The sequence below is a fragment of the Leptonychotes weddellii genome, chromosome 13 (genome assembly GCF_054177405.1).
Source record: "Leptonychotes weddellii isolate Sample4059 chromosome 13, ASM5417740v2, whole genome shotgun sequence".
In the NCBI taxonomy this organism is placed as follows: domain Eukaryota; kingdom Metazoa; phylum Chordata; class Mammalia; order Carnivora; family Phocidae; genus Leptonychotes; species Leptonychotes weddellii.
Genome location: NC_138381.1, coordinates 72,358,871 through 72,369,105, shown reverse-complemented (window position 1 = coordinate 72,369,105; position 10,235 = coordinate 72,358,871).

Sequence of the window (10,235 nt, the reverse complement as noted above, 5' to 3'; positions counted from 1 at the left end):
GAGACGATGGACTCTGAAAAACAAACAGGGTTCTAGAGGGGAGGGGGGTGGGAGGATGGGTTAGCCTGGTGGTGGGTATTGAGGAGGGCACATTCTGCATGGAGCACTGGGTGTTATGCACAAACAATGAATCATGGAACACTACATCTAAAACTAATGATGTAATGTATGGGGATTAACATAAGAATAAAAAAAAAAAGATAATGCTTATGTTATCTTAAGCGTTGCCCCAAAGCAAAGGTTTTGAATGGGAGAGACACCCTGGAACCTCTGCCCTCACACGCTTTTAATGACAGGATATGCTACCTGTCACCGTGACCCATGACACTTTCGGGGTCATCATTCCCCAAGGTATTGGGACCTATGGGACCCTTGAGGGTAAATCTGAACATGCCAGTCCCATGTCAATGACCAGGGATGGCTGAGTCAATGGAAGAGGAAAAAAAAATAAGGTTGGTCAAGCATCTGGGTGCTGGTCAGCACGAGGTCAAAACTTTGGGTCTTAGAACATCTGGATTTAGGACTGGGGTTTGGTCAGGTCCCAAGAAGGGACTGGAGAGCGAGAGGAGAGAAAAGCAAAAAGAAGGAAGAAACGAACCAGCGTTTATTGAGGGCCTGCTGTGTGCGCAGAGGGCACACTGGTTGAGAGCTCTGGGTCTGGAGCCAGGCTGCCTGGGTTTGAATCCCAGCTCCGCACCCTTCAGCTGCGTGACCTTGGCAAGTTGCCTTATCTCTGTGCATCTCAGTTTCCTCTTCTGGAAAATGCAGATGGTAGTAGTATCTTCTTCGTAGGGTTCTTGCAAAGATTAAATAAATTAACACATATTTAGAACAACAGCTGGTGCACTTCAATATATGATAACTATTTTTATTATTTTCTCGGTATCTAATATACATGATTATTCTCATTTAAAGCTCTAATTCTTGGAGGTAGATGATCCAGCTTTACAGATGGAAAAACTGAGGCTTATGGAGGTTTACAAAACTGTCCCAAAGTCACACAGAGGGTAATTCGGCGTGTTGGCATTTACACGGGGTGCAAAACCCTTGTTCTTTCCACTCCCTGGCTTGAGGCTTGAGGGGAGGGGCGCAGGAAGCTTGTGGGACTATCCACAGAGGTCAGATGCGCATGGATCTTTCAGGGAAAGTGAAAGTGTGCCAGGACAGAAATAGGCAAAGCAGACGATCCGCTGTAGACCTGTCTACACTAGCGCAGAAGCATTGTCTGAAGGCCCCCACCCCCACCCCCATTTTTTCTCCTCTCCTGGACTGTAAGCTCCAGATACTCTGTATGGACATCGGATTGCACGTCTCTTATAGGGACAGCAATACAGAGCCTTCGAAACCAAAATGGCCCCCGACTATGTGGGATGGTTGCTTTTCCCACGGAACACAGACGTGTTTCCAGCGGAGTTGTCCCTGTAGACAACACTTCCTTGTGTCCTCCTCATCTGTAGTCGCCGTCCGCCACCTACATGAGGGGAAAATCAGACTAAATATTTAACTGGTTGACCCCCCCACCCCAGATCTGCGTAGGAGGGAGGGAAGGGGGGATGCCGAGGGGGAGAAAGGAGAGCAAGCTAAGAAGGCCCCGCACCCCCAGCCGTGGCCTCGCCAGCTCTCTTCTGCCCAGGGCCACTGGCCACTGGCCCCCGCGGGTGCAGTCCTGCCCCGGCCTGAGGCTGGTGGAGAGGAAAAGGAGCATGCGGTGGGTTGGGGCGGGGGAAGGCAATGCAGTGTGGCGGGAGACGTGTATTCTCCTCGGTGACACAGTGAGCTCTCTTGCCGGCAAAATGTCCCTTGATCTATTTCCCCTGGTAGTGATTTCAACAACAACAATAACAGAAATCCATCATTTCCGTAGCGGGGAATGGAGGACGGTGGGGGTTTGTTTTTCTTCTAGTGTAGACAGAAAGCTCTTTATTCTCTCCTTGTTTGGGAAGACTTCATGCCAGAGGAGCCCAGCCTGGGCCCTGGGAGGGGATAGGGGTGGGGAGACAGCAAGAACAATAGAGCCCTGGCTGGGCAGCTGACCTTGGGCAAGCCACCTCCTCAGTTTGCTCTTCTCAGAAATGGGGAGAATCCCCCAGCAAAAGAGAGGGAGGCAGATAGCACGAAGGCAGGCTTGGGAGTTGAGGATAATGGGCTGACTGTTACCGGTCATGAAACTAATGAGCTAATGCATGTGTTGTAGCTAGCATAGTGCCTGGGTATGATAATTACAGATCTCATGTTTTGTGCGCTTGCCTTGTGCTGGATGTTTTTATGTTCATGACATTTTGGAACTTCCAGTCAGCCCTGCAAAGTAGGTCCCTCCACATCCATTTCCCACATAATAAGATGGAGGTTCAGAGAGGTTAGGTAACTTACCCAAGATCACACAGCATGCACATGGTGAGGGGAGCAGGGTGGGCAGAGGGAGCAGCTGGGCTGGACTGTAGTTGCAATGGTGGCCTCAGCCCATCCTAGGGGAGCTCTGGAGCTGGGGTGGCCTTTCAGGGGTGCCCAGATGGAGGCAAAAGGGGCTGGGCCGTGCATCAACCAGTCATTGTGTTGCTCGGCGGCAGGGGGGTGGGGTGCAGTGTTGAACCCTGAGTGAGGTGCCTCCCTTCAGCCCAGGGCAGGTCCTGGGGAGGGCTGACAGCAGAGGAACCATCAGAAGCCACCACTCCAGCATCTGGGGAATGAGGGTCAGTCTGGAGTCTGGGTGGCACACCACGGCATCCACCACACCGGGCGTATGACTTTTCCTCAATCTCTTCATCTGTAGGATGGGAATGATGGTACGTTTCTTTTCAGCCTGCCACTTGGAGTATTTTGATCAAATGACATGACAAAGATATGATGATAGCACTGTTGTTTATTGACTGTGTTACAAGCCAGGCTGCGCTTAAAGACTTCCATGCAGTCCCCGGTGACACAGTGAGCTCAGCTAAGCCTCATTCCAACCCTGGGAAGCGGGAGGTGCAGTGATTCCTATCTTGCAGAGGAGGAGGAACAGAGGCTCAGAGGGATGAAATAATTTGCCTGAGGTCTCTCAGCTAGCTACAAAGGGGTGCGGCTGGGCTTCAGAGCCCACCTCCTTAACCAGTGCACCACCCTCGCCCACCCCAGCATAGCTGACTTGCATTCAGAGGATGGTGCTATGCAGGTGTGACAGGTAGGAATGGCCCACCTCCCTTCGGGAGTGTATGAATAATTCTGGGGATGACGTGTGCACACACACTTTCTGATTGACCTGGCTCCCAATCTTGGGGAACACCAGGGGCCCCCCGGAGTTAGTAGTGGGGAGACTTAGGCTCCCATTTCAAGAATCCAACCAGGAAAAGAAGCCTGCCCCTGGTTTCCCCACCTGAGACCGTCTCTCTAGGTCCCAAGGCTGTAGGAGGTTGCATCATAGAGCTGGAGAAGCCCAGCTCCGTGGGCAACAGTCTGAATGTGGACCCACAGCCTGGACTTACCTGCACACTTGGGCTGGGGGTGTCCAGGCTGCCCACCATGACCAAGCAGGCCTCTAGCCACTGGTCTCAGAAGGCCCCTTCTGATCAACATTTGCCCCCAGTTGTCTCTCCAATGGGGAATGTAAAGGTGGCATTTCCTGTCCTGTAAATACCATCCCAGGTGATTAAACAAAAGGAAATCAGGAGGGCTGTTGTTGGCCAGGATAAATCTAATAATTAGGAAACCCCTAGACCAGGAGTCAGCAAATTCTGCCCGCGGCCTGTTTTTGTAAATAAAGCTTTATCGGAACACAGCGATGTCCATTTGTCTGTGTCTTTCATGTCACAACTGCAGAGCCGAGTAGTGGCAACAGAGACTGTAGGGCCTGCAAAGCCAAAAATATTTACTATCTGGCCCTTTGCAGAAGAAGTTTGCTGATCCCTGGTCCAGCCGGAAAGCTTTCCAAGAGCAGGGGCTGTGGCTGAGGCTTGAATTAGGCTGGAGCAGGGGAACAAGGTGCTTCAATAGGGCTGGGGCTCTCGAGAACGCAAAAAGGAAGGCTTGCACTTCCCCACAGGTAGGTCTTTGCCCAAACCAGGCCCCCTGGCTCCAATGCCTTCTGTCCCCCCGCCAACCCGCCCTTCCTCACCTCCCAGAAGCTCTCTTGCTCACCGCTGTGTTGTCAGGGTCTAGCACAGTGTCTGATGCTATAAAGATGACCTCATAAATGTTTAGCAAATGAATGCACGGATGATTCTCCAACTCACCCTTCGACCTTGGGTGAGTCTCACCCTCTCTGGGCCACAGTTTTCACATCTGTAGAATGACCATGGTCAAGGTCTGCTTTCCAGGTCCCGTGTCTGTGAATGTTCTGAGTGGGGAGGGACACGAGGGGCTCAGGGTTCAGGGCCTGATTCAGGAGCGAAGAGGGACAGGCAGCTTGGTGCGGCTCACGCTGGCTGCCAGGAGAGCCGCAGAAAGAGGAAAGAGGAAAGAGGAGGAGGAGGTACCAATGAGGACAGGAGTCAAGAAGGGCAGCAGGCAGGGCGGAGGGGAGAAGACAAAGGGGAAGGGTTCCGAGCAGGGAGGCAGATGGGAAGGAGTGGTCCCCGGGTGGGATCGCGGGGAGGCACCGGCCACAATCACAGACCCAGCAGTAGAGCGTGATGCCACAAGCAGAACTCCAGCTTTCGGAGGAGAATGAGCCTGGGGAGCTAATGAGCTCAGGAGGTGCAAAGGACGCCTTTGCGTTAATTCCTGCTCCCTGGGAGCAGCCGGGGAAGGGAGAGGGGGCCGGGCCTGGGCTGGGCAGCTGGGCCCCACTCGGGGGTCTCGGCCAGCTGGTCAGCCGCCGGCTGGGGCTTCACGCCAGGCCCGCGGACGCTCGCCCACCTCTCGCCCTGCTGCCTCTGGCCTTGGGCAGGGAAAGGAGGGGTCATCCTGTGGCTTGGTCCCCCGGGGCCAGTGTTGTGACAGTCATGTGCTCTACCTGGATGGCGAATCAGTCCAGCGGCTTCACGAGCTTGGGCTTGGACACCCAAACATGTCTCTGAGTTGTTTTTTCTTTTCTTTTTTTCTTTTTTTTTTTTACATAATTCTTAAATTTGAGTATAGTTGAGCATCTTCGAGCTTTAAAAAATATTCAGCCCTTCACCATTGTTGACAATTACGACACCCACCACAGTGATCATAGTAATGGTGGAAACAACAGCCTCCTGTTCTCAGGCATCTCCTAGAGTCTCAGAGCTGCCCGACTTTATTGACTGGATACTTCTTGACTTGATACTTCAGGGGGGCTGACCTGTGCATCGTAGGATGCTGAGTAGCACCGGTGGCCTCTTACCGGGTGCCAATGGCCCCCCCCCAAATCATGACAACAAAATGTCTCCAGAGATTGCCAAATGTCCCCTGGGGTTGGGGGGCAGGGGGAGTGCCCCTGGTTCAGAACCACTGATAATATCCTATTTTACAGATGTGGAGGCTGAGGCTTAGGACCACTGTGTCCCTCAAGGAACTGGGTATTAAATGTCAGTCTTTGGCATCACTCACCCTCCCCCACCACCCAGCCTGTTACTAGGATTTGTTAGTTATTTATTTTTCAGATATGGAGTTCTAATCTTTTTCCTTTTTTTTTTTTTAATATTAATTTATTTCGGGCGCCTAGGTGGCTCAGTTGGTTAAGCGACTGCCTTCGGCTCAGGTCATGATCCTGGAGTCCCGGGATCGAGTCCCGCATAGGGTTCCCTGCTCGGCGGGGAGTCTGCTTCTCCCTCTGACCCTCCTCCCTCTCATGCTCTCTGTCTCTCATTCTCTCTCTCTCAAATAAATAAATGGAATCTTTGAAAAAAATATTTAATTTATTTCTTTGACAGAGAGAGACACAGCGAGAGAGGGAACACAAGCAGGGGGAGTGGGAGAGGGAGAAGCAGGCTTCCCGCCGAGCAGGGAGTTGACACGGGGCTCGATCCCAGGACCCTGGGTCCATGAACTGAGCCGAAGGCAGACGCCCAACGACTGAGCCACCCAGGCGCCCCTCTTTCTCTATGCATATATTTACAAAATTGGGATCGTAGCCAATGTGCCATTATGTAACCTGCTTTTCTCCATTAACAACCTAGCACATATAAGGTTGGGTGAGAAAAGCAAGTTGCCAGTCAGTATATATAGCACGACACCATTTGTGTAAACACACACACATGCACCCAACACACACACACACACACACACACACACACACGTGGGTATATTTGTATCTGCAAAGAAACTGTCCAGAAAGATGTACAAAATAGCGATCAGCAGTCTCCTCCAAGATTGAAGAAATGTGGGCAGGGAACAGAGGGCTTTAAGTTTACATTATACCCTCCTGGACTCTTTGACTTTTTGCAACAAGCACATCTTTCTTTTTAATTTTAAAGATTAATAAAATGACACGGAGATCCCTCCTGACAATAGACACCTAGAACATGAATTTTTAAATACTGCCAGACGTTCCATTGCATGGATTGCTATCTCTAATCCTGCCATTTCCTCTGGTTGCAGGTTGAGGAGGTCTCCAGGCATCCCGACTACACAATGCCACCGAGAACATCTCAAGCTGGTCCTTCAGAACGGGAGCCTGGGGGGCAGATTCCTGGGGTTTCTCCTCGGCTCAGCCCCACAGAAACCACCGAATAGCCTCAGCTCCGTTAATCCTCTTAGCAATGCCTTGCAGATGGACCTTATCACAGTCCCCATTATGCAGTGCGGAACATGGGACACCAAGAAGCCCAGTGACTTGCTCAAGGTCCCATGGGGAGGTAGCAAGGGTCAGAAAAACGTTGAAGGAATACTAGTTCTCAATGAAGACTTTCTCCCTGAAGTGAGTCAAGGGCCTGAAAGAAAAGAAGAGGTGATAACCCTCCGTGTGTTTGATTTTCCCAGTTACCGTGCACTGGAGTCACCTGGGGATCTGACAGAGAGCAGACCCTATAGAAGGTAGGGAGGCAGCAAGGAGGGAGGTGGCTTTGGCTCCAACAGGATGACACCAGGGATCCTTGTGATCCTCCTGTCCCTTGACTGTGGTGGTGATAAAATTGCATAGAAGTAACTGAGCGAAAACGAGAAATGAACAAGTAGAAAGTAAAACTGGTAAAATCCAGGGGTGCCTGGCTGGCTCAGTCAGTGGAGCGTGCGACTCTTGATCTTGCCTGGCTGCAGACTGACGTGGTCAGAGGATGAGGCCGGTCATTTTCTCTGGGCCGGCCATCAGGCTGTTGACTGCATGCTGTATCAGTGAATAATCACCCAGGCAATCCCCGAGGTAGGGACTGATATGAGCCCCATGTTACAGCTGCAAGAGAGAGGCCCAGAGAGGTGAAGTGACCCCCCCAAGCTTGCACAGACAGACAGTGGCTGAACGGGGATTTGAACCCGAGACACTCCAGATGAGATACCCGTTTCCCTTGCTGGAAACAATGCAATGTTGCGTGCAAATCCATTGCTGGAGGACTCTCCCACACCAGCTCTCCAGCAAGTGGAAGTGGGCTGCCCAGTCACTCCTCCCCCAGGCCTCTTGGCTGCCACCGTCCCCAGCCGGTGTCATTGGGAAATCTGATGCTTCCCATCCTCCATCTTTAGCCCGAATCCCACCATCATGACCCCTGTGGATATTGGCTCTTGGAGTGGGGGTGGGACCACCAGCACCGGGGGTCTTGTCTCTGTGGCCAGAGCAAAGTTAGAGCCACAGTGAAGTCACTTCCATCCCCTCCCCCTTCTCCTCACTACGCCCCCCCACAGTGGTCCCCAAGCCCCCCTCAGCTTCAGCGCAATTTAGTGTCTCACCGAGCTGTCCCTATTTGACAAACAGGTGATTTTGCTAATGAGGAATAAATGAGATCCACAGGATGAGAGAGCGTGTGCGGCAGCTGGTGTGAGGGCAAGATGTGCCGAGTTTATTAAAATAATATGTGGCCACATGCTCGGTGCTCAGGGTCCAGGCTGGAGGAGCACCTCGCTTTTTCTCTCCTCCACCTTCTGCTGCTCCCCAGCCACGGCTCCGTCCTTGTCCCCTCCCAGCTTTCTGGAAGGTGCCCATTCCCAATCGGGGTGCCAGTGCCCCTGTGGACCCTGGCCTGGGTGCCCACGCCTGCGGGAGGCAGGGGAGGGGGGCAGGAAGACGATGGGGCTGACGGATGCCCGGAGCGGGCATTCGAGCCGGTGAGGGAGGGTGTGACTGCGTGTGGGGTCTGAGTGGGAGAGGCACATCTAATGGGAAGAGCGGCCCGGAGTGGGCAGAAGAGCTGGCGTTTGATGAGGAGTGTGGGCAGGAGAGGGGAGGGCTAGCTGGGGGTGGGGGATCGGAGGCGGGGAGACAGACAGACAGACAGAGAAGTCAAGACACAGGAAAGCAGAGGGAGAGTCCCACACAGAGAGAAAGAAGAGGAGGCTCAGGGAGAGATGAGGATGCCCAGACTAGAACGGGGTGGGAGGGAGGAATGGAGGGAGAGAGGGAGGGAGGGGGAGATTTAGAATCTCAGAGGTGGACACACACACAACGCTGGAGACTAGAACCTGAAGGCAGGACGAGGGGAAGGAGGGGAGGGGAAGGAGGAGGCAGGAATCTAGGAACAGAGCAGAGCAGAGCCTGGGGGAGGGGGAGGGGAGAAAACACGGGGGAGAGAGCAGGGAGGAGGGGAAGTGAGTGTGCGGCCAAGGGGTGCAGGAGCTCAGAACTCTGGGTTCCCAGATGGCCTGCCACCTGGTGACCTGGGCTGGGCGTCCTCCCTCTCTGGGCCTCGATTTCCCCCACCTGCCCCACAATGAGGGGTTGAACTTGGTGCCCGGTATAGCCCTTCCCCATGTTACTGCTGGATGAGAAGGGGAAAGAGAGGGGTGGGGAGAGGAGAGGAGGGGGTCACAGACAGGTGTGACGTTTCCTATTCTAAGGCTGGGACCAGAAATGAAAACGGGATGCCAACTTCCCACGCCATGGCCCTCTGAGGACAGGAACAGGACTGAGTGCAAGGTCTGGAACGAAGGCCCTGGAGCTGAGGCAAGAAGGCAGATTGAGGAGGAAGACGGGAACCGGAAGCTGGGACAGGCCCAGGCACATCCCATCTTTCCTGTCTCCTTCCACCTTGCTCCTGTTTTCCCTGGGCCTGCTCCACTCCCTCCGTGGGGCACACCTCCTCCGCCCTTTCTGCCCAGGCCTCCTGGATCCAGCGCCAAGCACGCCTCCTTCTGGGGCTGTGCACCATCTCCTGTCCCTCCCTCCTCAGAACCTGGGGAGCAGTCGCAGGAACATAAGAGGTCGAGGCATCCTGGAAGCCTTCCCAGAGGAGGTGACGCCTTGGCTCCTACACTTCAGTCAGGTGCCACTTTTGGAGTTGGTGCTCTGTCTGCCTGTGACCGCATTCACTTAACATTGTTCTTCAAACCAGCTTAACTCATTGTACTTCAACTATTGCATTTAGGAAAAAACTGTGTTGCTGTGGAAAGTAGCGATACAGTGCCACTTGATGGGTTCCTTAACATGTTTTCTCGGAGGGATTGATTTTTCTGTGTGACTCATGGGCGTTAAATCATGTTGATCTGGGCACTAGCTATGATCGTCTGGGCACAGGACAGGAGGGACAGGAACCCTGGGGGCCCCTGATGGGGGCCTGGGCCGAGGCGGGGAGGGGGGGCGGGGTGGAGAGAGGGAGGGAGGCAAGCAGATCTGAAAGAGCTGTGAATGCCAGGGGAGAAGGGTGAGCTCCTTGTGGGAGGCAATAGGGAGCCGCAGAAGGTTTGGAGGGGCACATCGAAGCATGTCCAGGGTGGTAGGGCCCGGGAGGCTCCGAGAGACCGGGATGCATGGGGTGGAGGTGGGTGTCTCGTGGGGGCCTGCCCTGCACACCTGTCAGTCCTCCGTATCCACTGTCACCATCCTCTCCCTTTCTGTCACTGTCTGTGCCCCTGTCCCTTTCAAGTGCCATTCTGTCTTTTTAAATCTCTGTCATTTTCCCTCTGGGTTCTAGCACAGGCGTGGCCCCTCCTCCACCAGGCAGGCTGCACCCCCAGGATCCCAGTTCTGCGGCTCCCTCCCCTCCCTGCCTCTCCAGTGTGCGCTTCTCTCTCTCCAGATTGCCCTTGACCAGCTTTGAATCCAGGGCACAGCACACAGTAGGTCTTCAGGAATGGTTCAGGGAGGTGTCATTGCCCTTTGCTGCTCCCGTGTGGATTCAGCCCCCAAGAAACACGCCCTGCCTGATGTGGACGAGGGAAAGGCAAACACACTCCCGGCCCAGGCCTCCCGCCTCCCCCTTTCCTGACAG